Here is an 18,465-nt window from a genome sequence, read left to right on the forward strand (position 1 = left end):
TTGTTGTCTTTTTTTAAAAATGATCAGTCTAACTGTAATGAGATGATGTCTCACTGCTTTTGGCTTGTAATTCCCTGAATGGATAGTGATATTTACCATTCTTTCATATATTTTTGGTCATCTGTTTTCCTCTTTTGAAAATTGTCTGTTCATAATCTTTGCCCATTTCTTACCTAATTTTTTGTGTTATATTTTTGAATTTTTCATCTTCTTATACAGTTTGGATATTAATCTTTTGTCAGATGAATAGTTTGCAATGTTTTCTCCCATTCTATTCATTATCTCTTCACTCTGCTGATTGCTTCCTTTGCTATGGTGCAAAACTCCTAGCTTACTTGCTTATTTTCTTTCTTTTTTTTTGTTGTCTTTTGTTTGATGTATTTTATTTTATTTTGTTTTTTAACTTTATTTAATAAATATAAATTTCCAAAGTACAGCTTATGGATTACAGTGGCCCCCCCCCCCCCATAACTTCCCTCCCACCCACAACCTTCCCATCTCCCACTCCCTCTCCCATTCCATTCACATCAAGATTCATTTTCAATTCTCTTTATATACAGAAGATCAGTTTAGTATATATTAAGTAAAGATTTCAACAGTTTGCACCTACACAGAAACACAAAGTGTAAAAGTACTGTTTGGCCGGCGCCGCGGCTCACTAGGCTAATCCTCCGCCTTGCGGCACTGGCACACCGGGTTCTAGTCCCGGTCGGGGCACCGATCCTGTCCCGGTTGCCCCTCTTCCAGGCCAGCTCTCTGCTGTGGCCAGGGAGTGCAGTGGAGGATGGCCCAGGTGCTTGGGCCCTGCACCCCATGGGAGACCAGGATAAGCACCTGGCTCCTGCCATCGGAACAGCGCGGCCGCAGCGTGCCTACCGCGGCGGCCATTGGAGGGTGAACCAACGGCAAAAGGAAGACCTTTCTCTCTGTCTCTCTCTCTCTCACTGTCCACTCTGCCTGTCAAAAAAAAAAAAGTACTGTTTGAGTACTAGTTATAGCATTAATTTACATTGTACAACGCATTAAGGACTGAGATCCTACATGGGGAGTAAGTGCACAGTGACTCCTGTTGTTGATTTAACAATTGACACTCTTGTTTATGGTGTCAGTAATCACTCTAGGCTCTTGTCATGAGTTGCCAAGGCTATAGAATCCTCTTGAGTTCGCCATCTCTGATCTTATTTATACAAGGTCATAGTCAAAGTGGAAGTTCTCTCCTCCCTTCAGAGAAAGGTACCTCCTTCTTTGATGGTCCCTTCTTTCCACCAGGATCTCACTTCCAGAGATCTTTCATTTAGGTTTTTTTTGTTTTTGTTTTGTTTTGTTTTGTTTTGCCAGAGTGTCTTGGCTTTCCATGCCTGAAATACTGTCATGGGCTTTTTAGCTGGATCTGAATGCCTTAAGGGCTGATTCTGAGGCCAGAATGCTGTTTAGGACATCTTCCATTCTATGAGTCTGCTGTGTATCCTGCTTCCCATGTTGGATCATTCTCTCCTTTTTAATTATTTCAGTTAGTATTAGCAGACATTAGTCTTGTTTATGTGATCCCTTTGACTCTTAATCCTATCATTATGATCAATTGTGAACTGAAACTGATCACTTTGACTAGTGAGATGGCATTGGTACATGCCACTTTGATGGGATTGATTCTGATTTTTAAATCTACTATTAGCACTTTATCATAGAGAATGCTTCATGTGCAGATACAAAGAACATGTGTTCTGCAGCTGATGGGTGAAATTCCTGTGTCTGTTAGACACATTTTGTCTATGGTATTGATGAACTCTGATATTTCTGTGTTGATTTTTTTTATTATTGCTCTGCATGATCTGTCCCCTGATGCAAGGGGTTTTGAAACCCATGTCTCCCTTTAGATTTATTTTTAAGGAATCTATTAATAGATTTTCATGGTCACAGAAAATGCATGATAATCACTACAACACAATTTTCATCAAATTTTCCTGTTAATGTGATGTTAACACAAAGAAAAGCAGCTCGATGTAGCGCCTAGGTAAAATTCTAATTACATAATGACACTTCCCCTTTTCCCTCCCTCTTTTTCTCTTCCTCCCTCTCTCCCTCCCTTCCTACCTCTCTTATTTCCTTTGTTTCTTTCTTTTTTAATTTGTGAAATAATGTTTTTTATTAAATCTATTTTATTTATTTGAAAGGCACAGTTACAGAAAGAGAGAGAAATAGTATGTATGTGTGTGGGCAGGGGTAGGGGGACGTCAATCTTCCTTCTGCTGATTCACTCCCCAGATGACTGCATTGGCTGGGACTAGGCCACACCTAAACCAGGATCCAAGAGCTCCATCCAAGTATCCTACATGGGTAGCGGGGCTCAAGCATTGGGCCATCTTCCTATGCTTTTCCCAGGTGCATTGGCTCGGAGCTGAATTGGAAGTAGAGCAGCTGGGACTTTAATCGGTGCCCATATTGGATTCCAGTGTTGCAGGCCATGGCTTTACCCACTACATCACAAGGCCAGCCCTAGATAGCATATTTTTAATTTACATTATAGTTGAAGGCTTAATATTCTACTAAATAGTTCAACATATAAAAAGTAAAAAGATCATAGCAGAAATATAGGTAAGAGCTATAAAAATAATCAAATGAAAAGATGTCCATTTCATTAAATACAGTAAATTTTAAAATAATCACAGAACATTAAAACTATACTAGTATATCAATCTTAACCATGCATACTATAGAAAGTCACAGGCTGCACCATTACTTACATATACATTTATGATCTTTATATCATCTTGCTGAATTGGTGCCTTGACCGTTATGTTACAACCTTCTTTGACTCATTCGACGGTTTTTATCTTAAAGTCTGCTTTGTTTAATATATCTACTTGTGCTCCCTCTTCCTTTCCATTTGCATGGAATATCTTTTTCCATCCTTCCATTTCCAGTCTATGCATGTTTACTGGTGAAGTGACTTTCTCACTGACAGAGAGTCATTGGGCCTTCTTTTTATTATACATTCAGCAAATCTGTATCTTTTAATAAGGGAATTTAGTTCATTTACATTCAAGATGATTATCTGAAAATAAGGGTTAGGGTTTTGCCATTTTGTTGATGTTTTCTGTTTTGTTTGAATAGTCTTTGTTCTTCTCTGCTTCTATTGCTGCTCATCTTTGTGGTTTTATAATTTTTTTTTTCACTTTTTTGACAGGCAGAGTGGACAGTGAGAGAGAGAGACAGAGAGAAAGGTCTTCCTTTTGCCGTTGGTTCACCCTCCAATGGCCGCCGCGGCTGGCGCACTGTGGCCGGCGCACCGCACTGATCCGATGGCAGGAGCCAGCTGCTTCTCCTGGTCTCCCATGGGGTGCAGGGCCCAAGCACTTGGGCCATCCTCCACTGCACTCGAGGGCCACAGCAGAGAGCTGGCCTGGAAGAGGGGCAACTGGGACAGAATCCGGTGCCCCGACTGGGACTAGCACCGAGTGTGCCGGCGCCGCAAGGCGGAGGATTAGCCTAGTGAGCCGCGGCGCTGGCCTTGATTTTTTGTATTGATAAAATTTAATTCTGTTATATTTATCTTTTGTATATTACTCCTCTAATGGGTTTTATATTTTCAAGTGTTTCTGTTATGGTAATTATCTTCCTTTTGCTTCTATTTGCAAAACTCCATTAAGCATCTTTTGTAAGATTCATCTGATGGTGAAGAATTCCCTACATATTTCCTTGTCTTGAAAAGTCTTTATTTCTCTATATTTTAGGAAGGATAACCTTACTGGCTATAGTATTCTAATTTAGCAGTAATTTTTTTCCTTCTAGAACATGCAATATGTCATTCTATTCTCTCCTGGTCTGTAACGTTTCTGATAAGAAATCTGCTGTTCATTTAATGGAATTCCCTCAAATGTGACATGATACTTTTCTCTTACAGTTGTTAGTATTCTCTTTGTTTTATTTTGACAATTTTACTATAACATGTCATGATCAGGGTCTTTTCTGGCCATGTCCACTTAGGCTTGTATGCGTCAAATATACATGTGCATTTTTTTCCCATGACTGGGAAAGTATGCAGATCTTACATCACTGAATACATTTTTTTCCTCTCTTGTCCCAAAATTCAACTATTTGCTTATTCAATGGATTCCCAAAAGTGTCAGAAACACTCTTCATTGTTTTTTAAGCATTTTTATTTTTTTCTTTCTGTCTGAGTTATTTCAAAAGACTTTTCTTCAAGTTCAAAAATTCTTTTTCTTCAAATAGTCAGTTGTTGAGATTTCCAACTGAATTTTTTATTTGATTCATTGAGTTGTTCATATCTGTTTGGTTCTTTCTCAAGATCTCTTCGCTGAATTTTTCCTTCATATGATGCATTGCTTTCCTAATTTCATTAAACTATTTATCTATATTCTCCTGTATATCTTTGAATATTCTTATAATCTTTTTTTTCTGATTTCATTTCATTTGGGTCAATTCCCATGAATGAAATGTCTGGGTCATCTGGTAGATTCAGTTTCAGAGTTTTGAGGAATTTCTATACTGTCTCTCATAATGGTTGTACAAGTTTGTATTTCTACTAACAATGAATTAAGGTACTTTTTCTCCCACATCCTCATCAGCATTTTTTCTATTTTTGAACAATGGCCATTCTAATAGGGTGAAGCAAAACTTCACTGTTGTATTTATTTGCATTCATCTGGAAGCTTGTGATCCTGAGCATCTTTTCTTGTGTCAGTTGGCCATTTGTATTTGGTCCTTTGAAAAATACCTGTTCATGTCCTTTGCCCATTTCTTAGCTGGATTGTTTGTTTTATTATTGTTGATTTTCCTTAGTTCTTTATATATTCTGGATATTAATCCTTTATCAGATTTATATTTTGCAAATATTCTCTCCCATTCTGTCTGTTGCCTCTTCACTGTCTTGAGTGTTTCCTTTGCAGAACAGAAGCTTCTAAGCATGATGTAATACAATTTGCCTATTTTTTTATTTTATTGTTTGTACTTCTCGGGTCATATCCAAGAAGTCTTTGCTATGCTAACATCTTGCAGTATTTCTCCAATCTATTCCTATAGTAATTTGGTGGTTTCATGTCTTAAGTTTAAATCCTTGATGCACTGAGTTGATTTTTGTATAGGGTTCAGCATAGGGGTCATATTTCCTACTACAGCATGCAGAGATCCAATTTTCCCAACACCATTTGCTCAAGAGACTGGTTTCGCCAGGGGATGATTTTAGCTTATTTGTCAAAGATCCCTTGCTTGTAGATGTATGGATAAGTTTCTAGGTTTCCTATTCTGTTCCATTGATTAACATGCTATTTATGTGCCAGTATCAGGTAGTTTTGATTATATTAGCCCTGCGGTATATCTTGTAATCTTGTATTGTGATTCCTCCAGCTTTCTATTGTGTAAGATTGCTTTAGCTATTCAGAGTCTCTTGCTTTTCAATATGGATTTTGGGATTTTTTAAAAAGATTTATTTATTTATTTGAAAGAGTTACACACTCACAGGGGGTGGGCCGAGAGAGAGAGAGAGAGAGAGAGAGAGAGAGAGAGAGGTCTTCTACCCATTGGCTCACTTCCCAATTGGCTGCAATGGCTGGAGCTGAGCCAATCAGAAGCCAGGAGCCAGGAGCTTCCACAGGGTCTTCCCATGCAGGTGCAGGGGCCCAAGGACTTGGGCCATCTTTTACTGCTTTCCCAGGGCATAGCAGACAACTGGATTGGAAATGGAGCAGTTGGAACTGGAACCGGAGCTCATATGGGATGCTGGCACTGCAGGCGGTGGCTTTACCCACTATGCCCATAGTGCCAGCTCCAGGATCATTTTTTTTTAGATCTGAGAAAAATGTCCTTGGAATTTTGATTGCGATAGTATTGAATCTGTACATTGATTTGAATAGTAAGCACATTTTGATCATGTTACTTCTTCTAATACACAAATATGTAAAATTGTTAAGGTTTTTCTATTTTTGTATGTGTGCCTTTTATTTCTTTCCTTAATGTTTTATAATTTTCATTGTAGATATTTTTCAGGTCCTTGGAAAAATTTATCTTAAGGTATTTAAATATTGGTACCTATTGTAAATAGGACTGATCTTAGATACTCTTTCTCAGACATGACATTTTATTATATTATGAATGCTATTGATTTTATGTGTTTTTTTATATCCTGAAACTCTGTCAAACTCCCTTATGTCAAACTCCCTTATGAGTACCACTAGTCTCACAGCACAATATCTTATTTCCATTTTATATAGGATCATGTCATCAGCAAACAGGGATAATTTGACTTCCTCCTTTCCAATTTGTACCCTCTTTGATTTTTATTTCTTTTTCTTACTAATGGTTCTGAATAGTCTCCAGAATTGTATTAAATTGTAATGATGAGAACGGACATCCTTATCTGGTTCTGATTATTACTGGAAGTGATTCCAGTTTTTCCCCATTCAATATGATGCTGGCTATGGATTTGTTGTTTATGACCTTGATTGTGTGGAGGTATGTTCCTTCTATATCCAATTTTTTAAAATGCTTTTACCATGAAAGGATGTTGTACTTTGTCAAATGCTTTCTCTGCATCTATTGAGATTATCATACAGTTTTTGTTCTTCAATTTGTTAATGTGATGTGTTATGTTTTTTGATTTGTGGATCTTGAAGCATCCCCACATCAATGGGTTAAATCGTACCTGGTCCAGATGAATTATATTTCTTATGTGTTGTTGGATTCAATTATCTGGTATTTTGTTTAGGATCTTTGCATCTAACTTCATCAGAAATATTGGTCCATAGTTCTTTTTCTTTGTTATATCTTATTCTGATTTTGGAATTAAGGGAATTCTGGCCTCATAGAAACAGTTTAGAAAGATTTGCTCCCTTTCAATTGCTTTGAGTAGTTAAAGAAAAGTGGTATAAGTTTTTTTTGTTTTTGTTTTTTTTTAATTTGTGAAAATTCAGCCATGGGGTCATCTGGTCCTGGGCTTTTTTCGTTGGGAGGGCCTTTATAACTGACTCAATATGAGTCTTAGCTATTTATCTACTTGGGTTTTCCATCTTTATCCCTCATTTTTGGTAAATCATATGTGTCTAGAAACCCACTCATTTCTTCTAGGTGTGGCCACTTGTTGGCTTACAGCTGTTTTTAATAATTCCTGGTAATTCTTTTTATTTCTGTAATATTACTTATAATTTCTTTTCATCTATGACTTTATTAGTTGAATCTTTTCCTTTTTGTCTAGTTGGGGCAATGGTTTATCAATTTTATTTATTTTTTTCAAAACACAAATCTTCATTCTACTTACATTTTATGTTATTTTAATTTTAATTTTGCTATTTCATCTTTAATTTTAATTATTTTCCTCCTGCCACTAACTCAGTTTTGGCTTTTTCCTATTTTTCTAAGTCCTTGAGATGCATATTTTAGATCATTTATTTGATACCATTCCAATTTCTTGATGCAGGCACTAATCACTACAAACTTTCCTCTAAACACTATTTTTGCTATATTCCACAAGTTTTGGTGTATCATGTTGTAATTTTCACTTGCTTCAAGAAATTTTTTATTTCTCTTTCTTCCATGACCCTCTGTTCTTTCTGGAGCATATTATTTAGCCTCCATATGTTTGCATATTTTTGTAGTTTTTTTTTTTAGGATTTATTTATTCATTTGAAAGTCCGAGTTACACAGAGAGAGAAGGAGAAGCAGAGAGTGAAAGAGGTCTTCCACCTGCTGGTTCACTCCTCAACTGGCTGCAATGGTCAGAGCTGCACAGATCCAAAGGCAGGAGCCAGGGGCTTCTTCCAGGTCTCCCACATGGGTGCAGAGGCCCAAAGACTTGGGCCTCCTTCTATTGCTTTCCCAGGCTATAGCAGAAAGCTGAGTCAGGAGCGGAGCATCCATGACTGGAACCAGTGCCCATATGGGATGTCGGCACTGCAGGTAGCGCCTTACCCGCAATGCCACAGCATTGGCCCCTCTATAGTTTTTTATGTTGTTAATTTCTGGCATAATTCCATTGTGGTTAGGAAAGATACATGATATGATTTCAATTTCTTTGAAGTTGTTGATATTTGTTTTATGGCCTAGCATATGGTCTATCCTAGAATGCTCCATGCATTGATAAAAAGAATGTATATTCAAATTGTGGGATGAATTGTTCTGCAAATATTACTTAGATCCATTTGATCAATAGTGTAGATTAGCTCTGTTGTTTGTTGATTTTTTTCCTTGTTAATCTGTACATTGATGAAGGTGGGGTGTTGAAGTCCCCCATTATTATTATATTGGATTCTATGTCTCACTTTAGATTCATTAATATTTATTTTGAACAGCCAGGCACCCTATTACTGGATGCATATATATTTACTATAGTTACATCTTCCTGTTTAATTGATCCCTTAATTACATAATGACCCTCTTTGTCTTTTTAACAGATTTTTGCCTTACTGTCTGTTTTGTATGAAGATAGCTACTCTTGTTCACTTTTTATTTCTATTTACATGGAATATATTTTTCCATCCCATCACTTTCAATCTGTTTGCAACTTTGTTGTTGAGGCGTGTTTCTTGTAGGCAGCATATAGACGGGTTTTGTTTTAAATCACTTTAGTCAATCTGTATCTATTAATTGGATAATTTACTCAATTTACATCCAAAGTTATTACAGGTAAGTAATGACTGCCACTTTTCCATAAATATTCCTATTGTTTTTATTTGGGGGTGATCTCTTTTCATCTTTTACTAGGAGGTTTTCTGTCTTCACATTGTTTCGTGATACTAATTATCTTTCTCTGTTTCTTGCATAGTACATCCTTAAGTATCATTTATAAAGTTGGACTGGTAGTGACAAATTCATTCAATTTTTACTTGTTAGTGAAAATCTTCACTTCCCCTTCATTTATAAATGACAGTTTTTCTGGGTAAAGTATTCTAGGTTGACAGTTTTTTTCTTTTAGGACTTGGACTATATTTCTCCATTCTCTTCTAGCCTATAAGGTTTCTGATAAGAAATCTGATGGTAATTTGATTGGACATGTTTTAAAGGTAATCTGACGTTTCTTCTTACACACTTTAGGATATTGTCTTTATATTTTATTTTTGAAAATTTGACTATAATGTGTTGTAATGAAGATCTTTTCTGATCATGCCTATTTAGAGTTCTTTCCACATTCTGTACCTGGATGTTCATATCTTTCTCCAAGTTGGGCAAGTTTTCTGCTATTATTTCACTTAATAAGTTTTCTAAGCCCTTCTATTTTTTCCATACCTTTAAGAATTCCTAAGACACGTATATTTGGTTGTTTAATGGTATCCCACAGATACCAAACATTGTTCTCAGTTTTTCTAAATTTTCTTCTTCTTTTTTTTTTTTTTTTTTTTTTGTTTGTTTGCATGAGATATTTCAAAAGATTTGTCATCTGGCTTGGATGTTCTTTCTTCCACTTCATCAGGTGTGTTGTTATAGCTTTCCACTGTTTTTTATTTGACATATTGAATTCTTCATTTCTAACACTTTGTTTTGGTTTTTCCTTAATATCTCTGTCTCCCTAAAGAATTTCTCAACCGTGTCAAGTACAGATTTTCTTATTTCATGTAACTGCCTTCCTGTGTTTTTGAGTAACATTGTCCTTCTAATTCACATTTCATGTATTTCTATATTTATTTTTATGTATTTGGGGGATCATTTGTTAGTGTCACCTCTGAAAGTTTTGTTCTTGGAAATGTACCTCTGTGGCTTGGTAGAAAGCCCGCATCTAACAGCAGATATACAGTGACGTGTACAGGGTGGGTCCAGGGATCTCTAGTCAGCATTTGTGAGTGGGACAAGAGTCCAAAATTACACTCAAGTTGGGCATGTTAGAGCTCCTCTATTGTCAGTAGGGGAAAGGGATGATCCAGCTGGTTGGCATGTTCACAGACCCAGCCTTTCTGTGTGCCAAGGTGAGCAAATAGACTCACTGCCTAGAGTGAGCTCACAATGCCTGTTTACCCCACCCACTCAGGTGCATGAACCACGCATAGCATATAGGTTCTCTGTAGTATGAGCACAGACCCCTCCAGATGAGCCTCCCCACCACAGAGGGAGTTCTGAGCTTCCAGTGTTGGACCAGGCCAATGACCAGAACATGCCCAGGTGCTTCTGAGTTTCACAGCCTATGCAGAACTTGCACACTCATAGGATTCCCACAGTCAAAGTTTGAGAACTCCCATAATCACAGGGTGCAAGCGATCCATTCTCTGTCCTACAAGCTTCCCATCCTAGGAGGGTGTCAATTGGATTTGGAAGGGGTCAGTTAGCTCCTTGCCATAGGTCAGTTAGAGCCCACCTTAGCAAGCTGAACCTGTTGGCTTTGAGCCATGTGGCCTCCCTTCTTGGAGTTAACAGGACGCCCTGCCCCCTACCAGCTTCCCAGGTCAGACTCAAAGTTAGTGGGGCTGTGTAGTTCTCCCTCAGACAAAATCACCTGTGGTGTGTGAGCACAGCCACATCCTCCTTAACCCTTGCTCTGAGAAGAAGGAACATAATCTCTGTTTGTAAAGAATGGCTTGGGACCAGCATTGTGGCTCAGTGGGTTAAACTGCTACTTTGGGCATCCCGTATCAGAGTGCTGGCTTGAATCCCAACTGCTCTGCTTCCAATCCAGCTTTCTATTAATGTGCCTGGGAAGGAAACAGAAGATGAGCCAAGTGCTTGGGTCCCTGTTACCCCTTTGGGATACTCAGATGGAGTTCCTGGCTCCTAGCTTTGGCCTGGTGCAGGCCTGACTGCATTTTGGGTCTCTCTCTCTCTCTCTCTCTCTCTCTCTCTCTCTCTCTCTCTTTGTGTGTGTGTGTGTGTGTGTGGAGGTTCTCCCCCCGATTTGATGCTATTTCAAATCAATAAATAAATATTTTAAAATATAAAGAATGACTTGCACTAAAGGGATATCATAAGCACATAACCAAAATGTAAAACAGGGACCGTCTCTGTGGTATAGTGGGTAAAGTGCCAGCATCACATATGGGCACCAGTTCAAGTCTCGGCGGCTCCACTTCCAATCCAGCTCTCTGCTGTGGCATGGGAAAGCAGTAGAAGATAAATAAATCTAAAAAAAAAAATTAATGTAAAACAAAGTAACTGGGGCAATAAAAGCAGAAGAAGGAAGAAGAAAGGAGAAAAAAAAGAAGGGGAATAGGAGAAGGGAGTAAAAACATAACAAGAACAAAGAGAGTAAGTAGAGACGCCCAAGCAGCAGTAATCACCAGGGGAACTCACAGGCTAGAAGGATTCCACCTTGGGGAAGAATCAGGAACCATGAAAGAGATGCTATGTGAACCAAGCTTAATAATGCTATTTCATCCTACCTAAGTTTTTCCCTACCTCCCATAGTCACATCCAAGAACTAGCTACCATCAGTAACTCCAAAATCTCTCAACAGCAGCACATCTTTCCAGACTTTGAACATGAATTTGCCCTCAAAATAGTTATCCAATCTATCATCCTCACTATTTTTTTTTTGGGTTTCTGATAAGCTACAAAACTTCTTCCATGAGCCCTTTAATGATGCTAAGCAAAAACTTCTTTATTAAATGTATTTTCTTGCTCTCCTCTCATCTAGGCTTCTTGCTTTCCTCTACCAGCTTCCATTGATGTTTTATGATTTTACTGCATTTATTAATTTAACCAAGATTTGTAGCGTGGCTATCCAATAGAAAACAGAATTTAGATTCTTTCTTAAGGAAAATCAGAAATGGAAATCACAAAATAGAAAATGAGATCAATAAAGGCTTCCAAGGAAAGAATACAAGCAGGCACTATGTCTTCAGCAAGTCTACAGACCTTTTCTATGTAATCAAATGACCAACCATTCCTGATGTGCTTTGAATTCCATCTCCTTCCATTTTGTTTAAGGACATTACTCATCCCAGAAATTTCTATTTCATTTTACCTTTCATGCTTTACCTATTTTGCAAGATTATATCATCACCAAGGAATGATTATCACCAAAAGTGTACATGAAGCTTTATATTATTTATACTAAGTATGATATAAGTCACTTTTACTGATGGTCCATACTCTAAAAATTTATAATTTACAGCATGTACTTGATTTTCTACAAAAAAATCTATAAAATATTTTCTAATACTAATTTTGACATTTTTTCAAAAAGTAAGAACATTTACTCCAATGTAATTCTTTTATCGCATTTCAAATAGTCTTTATTGTTGCTTCAATATTCAAGAAATATCTATGGATGTATCACTATTTGAAGTTTTGGTAATGCATAGTTGATTTTTCTTTATATATAAAACCCTTAGATCCTAAAACAAAAGAAATTTCCTTCTCTCTTAGAAGTCTTACACTTGAAAGCTAAGGTATGTCTAAGTTATAAACACCAAGCCATTAGAATAAAAAATAAAACACTGTCATCTATGAACCAAAAAGCAGCAGCTTCCAAAGTGGATGCTCTGATGCTGATTTTAAATCATTCAATCCAAAAAATGAATATTGTATATATTTTAAAAGAAAAACCTAAAATCACAGATAGGAATATTTTATTCTACTATAACTATTTGTATACATCATAGAATATGGTATAGTAATATTTCCCTATAACACATAAATATCACATAATACAGAAATCAAAAATGTAAAACAATTTTTCATTTAAATTTATGGTAAAAGTTATTTATGCCCTGAATTAAAATTTCAGAAGTCAGATAAAGCAGAAAATTGGCACTTCCAAAAACGTATAATCTAAAAATGAGTTAGCAAGCTCTCTTGGTTATAATGGAAGGATCTTGCCTTTCACTTTCTTTCCTATGCCCAGGGAAATGGAGTCCTGACTTGTGGCTATGTTCTTTCCCTTATCCATCTCAACTTCCAATTCCAGAAAGAGGATTTGAAGAGGCTTATAAAAATTCACACAATAATATGATAGAAATGAAGAGAACAGAAAAATAGAAATCAAAAATAACATCATGAGATCAGGAGAGTTAATACCATAGAATTGTATGACATTAGATTCTCCACCGTTCTTCAGAGACACAAATTTTACTGATATTTTCCTAACACCACATGCAAAGTTAAAAACATTATTCATTACTCACTTCATATTTCTATGTATAAAGCTCACCATTGCGCCAAGAAAGTAGAATTTCCCTTTGCTTTGTCTGATGGATACTTTTCTCATGCCTTGCCATTAAGAGGACCTGGAACAGGAAGAAAGAAGAGAAGAGGAAAGAACCAAAGTGAAGAAAATGTGGATATAGAAAGGTTAACACTCTACCAAAATAACTCTGATGCTCGTCCCACTTTGGTGGCACAGAGAGCATCCAGTGGATCTGTTGGAAGGAGATCTCTCTTTATTTAGTTTCCTGGAAGCCCCTTTCTATCTTCTTTATTGAGGCAACCTAGCAAGCAATAGTCACTTTGCTTCTGCTGGGTTCACATTCTGAGGTCACTACCCGCTGCCTTCACTAATAATATTAGCTCATTAGAAAGTTGATAAATGACTTCATGACATTATTTTGAAATCAATGTTAATGAAGCGTTTTAGAACATTTAACATAAATTGAGTTATCCACTGTTCTCTCCTTCAGTAAGCCAGCAGAGAACATAACAAAAGATACTAAACTAATAAATGGTCTCTTTCTGTTAATACTAAGTGAGAGTATAATCACTGGTTTTGGTTTTAATTATTTTATAACTTTCTCTCTCTCTCTCTCTCTCTCTCTCTCTCTCTGTCTCTCTTTTTCACTTTCTCTCCTCTCTCTCTCCCTAACACACACACACACACACACACCTCTATGGTATCAGAATTGAATGGATAAAAATTAAAGAATCCATGTAGATACTCATTTGATCACTTTCTTCATCTAAATAACAATATGGAATGTAGAATGAATGGATTCATTTCATTGGATTTAACAACTTAATCAGACTATTTAAAAGGGCACTCAAGAGAGTTTCATCTCCATGAAAATTGTGGATATCTATGTAAGTCTAAGTGAATATAAGAATCATGCCAAGTGCAAGAGGTACACCAGTCCAAGTACAATATAGATTGCATAAAAGGGCTCACTGGTGCCAGCATTCTGACAAGGTGGGTTCAGCCACCACCTACTATATTGGCATCTCATATGGACACTCGTTCATGATCCGCTGCTCCAGTTAGATCCAACGCCCTGCTAAAAGGCTAGGAATGCAGCAAAAGATGTCTGAAGCCCTTGGGCTCCTTCAACCCATGTGGGAGACCTAGAAGAAGCTCCTGGCTCCTGGTTTTGGCCTGACCCAGCCCTGGCCATTGTAATCATTGGGGAGTGAAGATCTCTGTCTCTGTCTCTCCCTCTCTTTCTCTCTCTCTGTAACTCTGACTTCCAAATTAGTAAGCAAATAATAAAAGGGACTCATGGAGATATCTTTCTTTGTTTAATTTAGTAGTAACATGAAAGAGCAGAAAAATCAACCCTAAAAAGGGAGACAGCCTTCAGTACATCCCAATTGGCTCTATTTGGAACTCTAATAAAGGTGGTTGGAAAATGTGAAGAGCTGCTGTGGTAAAAAACCACCAGGCTGGATTCTAAAATATATTTTTCCTCTTTTCCTTTGTCTGTTTCATTTCTGAACTTAGATAGAGTCATACAATTCAAATAATTTATGCAAAAACTAAAAAACAATAAATTGCAAAGTCCATCTCATAGACATAAATTATTTATTTAGTGCAGCTTCAATTGGTACAAGTTGTTCAAAATCAAAGATTTGGTAAGTGGTGGTAGTTGAGGAAATGTGTGAATCTTGGGTCTGAAGATAAATAGGAATTTTTTTATAATCATAAAAGGGACATTTACAAATAAAAGGTAAATATGTAACACAAGGCATGTGAGCTGTCAATAAAATACTGCTCTTACCCAATACAGTATCTGGAAACTAAGTAAAATCACTGTATTAGGTCAAACATCAAAGGTCCTAGAAGAACACACTTTAAAAAATGCATAGCAATTTGGGTTCATAAAAAAATCTACTGTGGGGCCAGCTCTGTGGCATAGTAGGCTAATCCTCCGCCTGCAGCACCAGCATCCCATATGGGCACTGGTTGAGTCCTGGCTGCTCCAATTCCACTCCAGCTCTCTGCTAAGGCCTGGGAAGGCAATAGAAGATGGCCCAAGTGGTTGCACCCTTGCACCCACATGGGAGACCCAGAAGAAGCTCCTGGCTCCTGTCTTCTGATTGGTTCAGCTCCAGCCATTGCGGCCATTTGGGGAGTGAACCAGCGGATGGAAGACCTTTCTCTCTGTTTCTCTTTCTCACTGTCTGCAACTCTTCCTCTAAAATAAATAAATAAAGTCTTTATAAAAGAATATACTCAATCTCTTGGACACATTTAAATAAATATACTTGCAACAAAAATTTCAATGGAATGATTTGAAAGCTTAAAAACATAGCTTGAAGTACTGCCTACAAGAGAAGAACCAATTTGGAGGTATCATAGAAACCATCAAGATCAGGAAGAGCCCGTGAGTCCAGATGAGACTGTTTAAGGAAATGCCACATATCCCTCTCAGTCCACTTTGTCCACCTTGCCATTAAACACATTCATGGCACAGTTAACCCACAGAGGATGGAAGTAGGATTGTGTGTTAACAGCCAGAATTGTGCTCAGGCAAAGTTAATCCTTCCTTCAGCTCACCTCTGCTTCGCTGATAAGTTTAGTTTGTATACTCCTGCACGTGGCTTATAGTAGGACTCAGATCCTTCCTTTAGCTCTGCTGAGGGCAATGTTCATACCACCATATAAGAACAGAACAGAATGAAAAAAGCCTGTGTTGCTAAATTACATTACCCCTTTTCTGATGAGAACATCTCTTTAGATTAAATCTTTGAGTATACCTTGGAGACAGTTGGAATTCCAAGACTTGAGTGTTGTATAATCCTCTTTCTTACATTTAAGAAATTGTTGTATGCCTTTTTATATGTTGCTGTGATTCAAAGCATGAGTAATGGAAATCAGAATCATGTATCTTTAGATGGAGGCTTTTGGAATAAATTGGGAAATTTAAACACCTTCACCATTTTTCCTGTAAAATTCCCATTGAATTACTTTCTATAAATAAATATTTATTTGTCTTTTTTTATTCTTTCTTAGTTGACAGATAAAATTGTATATGTTTATGGTGTTCAACAGGATGTCTTGAAATACATATACATTGTTGAGTGGTTAAATCAAGGTAATTGACATATGTATTTCTTTCTACCCTGCTTTGCCTTTTGTGATGTAGGACCTTAACCCAATTTTGTTTCACCAACACATCATTCTGAGGGAGGAAATGAGGGGTTCTTTTTAGTGGAAATAGTCATACATTGTAAGTGCATGGTTTCAAGATAAATCTGAAGAAGTTAGAAGTGTGATGAGTCAGAAACCTGACTGTAAAGAACCTGACTGTTTAACATAAACACTGTATTAAAGATAAGATGTGAAATGTAAGGTTGTTGGGTAGGAAGTGACTCATGCAGTCAATCACGCTAGTAGATCATGGAGGTCTAGCATCAACAATCATCTGGCAGAAACGAGTCTGTGCCTTAGGGAAGACAGCTGCTCACAAACAGAATCAAAATTAACAACTTGAAGTAGAGGTCAGTTACTCTAAAAGCTTCAACTCAGTTTTAATTTTGGTGTTTATTTTTGTACTTTGGAGGAATTGTCTAAATTATTTTTTGTGTGTGTTTGCCACATCTAGAGTCCTCAGTGAAGTCAAATGTCTTTCTCTACTTTTTTTTTTTTAAATCTTTTCAGGAAGTACAGTTTCCATAGTAAGTAGAAAAAAAAATATCCCCCAAATGCAAAACCAGGGAGCATTTCTATCAGTAATATGACTTCTTCAACAATTGCAGACACTATAAGGTATCAGAATTCCAGAGCACAGGAAACAGTTCCTACCTGTTGGCCTGAGGTGGTTCATGAAATCCCCTGTGTAATTTTGGATTTCTTGTCTTTGGTGAAAACAAGTCATTTTCCTGGCACAGTGAAAGGCCAAGAAGGCCCTATCCAATGGGCCCATAATACCATCTCCTCCAACCAGTGACATACTCGGCTGCATCAGTGAGACTTTAAAACCCCTTGTGACTAAGAAACAGGAAACACAAAATGAAGTTTGGGAAGAACATTATTATACCACGTAAATAAAAATTCCAAGAAGACCTGACTTTGATATGGGCTTTTCTCTCATTCTCAAATCTATGACCTCTAGGTTGGGTCCATTTTCAGATCATATCTCTGAGGCAACTACTCAGCTATGCCATTCTGGCATCAAATATTACCTACAGAAAATTAGGCCCAGCTGTTGGACGTTACAGAGTTGATACACCAGAGGGGAACATTCGGGGGAAGGCACACTCTGGGCCCAGATACGCTCTTCCCCTCTTGCAAGTTAACAAGAGAGACTTTAAAAAAATAAAACAACAAAAAAAAAGGGAGCAAATAGTCAAGCAAGTTTCAGGGTTCCTCAGAGACTTCTTTGATATGAAATTTTGGTGGGAGACCAATGTTTTGCCATACATTCCTCTCTTATCTGGGGTTTGCTATTATATGGCCATCTCCTTGGAGCTACAAGATGAACAGTTAGCTTTTGTTAATTAGGTGAAAAAGAAGATCTGTTTTGTTGTTGTCGTTTTTACAATCACAAATATGTGCTAGTCACAAGGTCAGGATGTAGAAGAAAGAGAAACATAGTGAGATTATTAAAAAAACTATAAATATGATGTAAGTCAATACACAGTGGCCCAATTAAGGGTGCAAACCACAGTTTGTCAATCCCTAATCTTAACTATAGTGCTGGCGTCAGGGGTGTATATACATCCAAAGCTTATATAATTATGCACTTTATGTGTCATTTAGTGTGTGTTAACTAGACCTTAATAAACATGTTTAAACAAAAGCAGAACTGTTCCCCATCACAGACTGCCTGGTCTAATCTCACTGCGATACAAGACTCAACGCACTGACTCTTCATTATGAGGATTCTTCAGAAACATCATGGAAAATGCAAACTGTGGGAAAATTATGTGTGGATTTCAACATTTTTGCAGCAAAATAGCATTATCTTTTTATTCCATTTTTATACAACATTTGTGAAATGCCCTCATATTTTTCCTCTGTCATATCCATTGCCATTCCCATTAATAGTACCAAACTCTTACATTATACCATTTCAACTCAATGCTTTTGTTGGGGTTCTCTGGTTTTTCATTGCTTGAATGACCTGCTCCTAGCAAAACTGATTAATTCATACCCTTCCTTACACTTGAGGATTAAACTTGGGCATCTGCACTTTCAGAATGCCTTCCACATCTTACTGCTCCTGTTTCCTTTGCCTTATTCTGTTAGATACCTCTTCTCTATGATTGCAGATGACCCTGTGTGCTTGAATGTACATGTGTGTATGAATACATGTATGTGTATACGCATATCTTTGTGCTGTTTCAAAGTTCAATAATTTTAACTATATCTATATATTTAAA

At 37.2% G+C, this 18,465-nt stretch overlaps 1 protein-coding gene across 1 annotated transcript in view; it reads left to right on the forward strand.

Annotated features, from left to right (window-relative positions):
• Positions 1-18,465, forward strand: part of OPRM1 (opioid receptor mu 1) — a 185,797-nt gene that overhangs the window by 36,790 nt on the left and 130,542 nt on the right. The window lies entirely within an intron of this gene.

This window comes from Lepus europaeus, chromosome 3, assembly GCF_033115175.1.
Source record: "Lepus europaeus isolate LE1 chromosome 3, mLepTim1.pri, whole genome shotgun sequence".
NCBI lineage: Eukaryota > Metazoa > Chordata > Mammalia > Lagomorpha > Leporidae > Lepus > Lepus europaeus.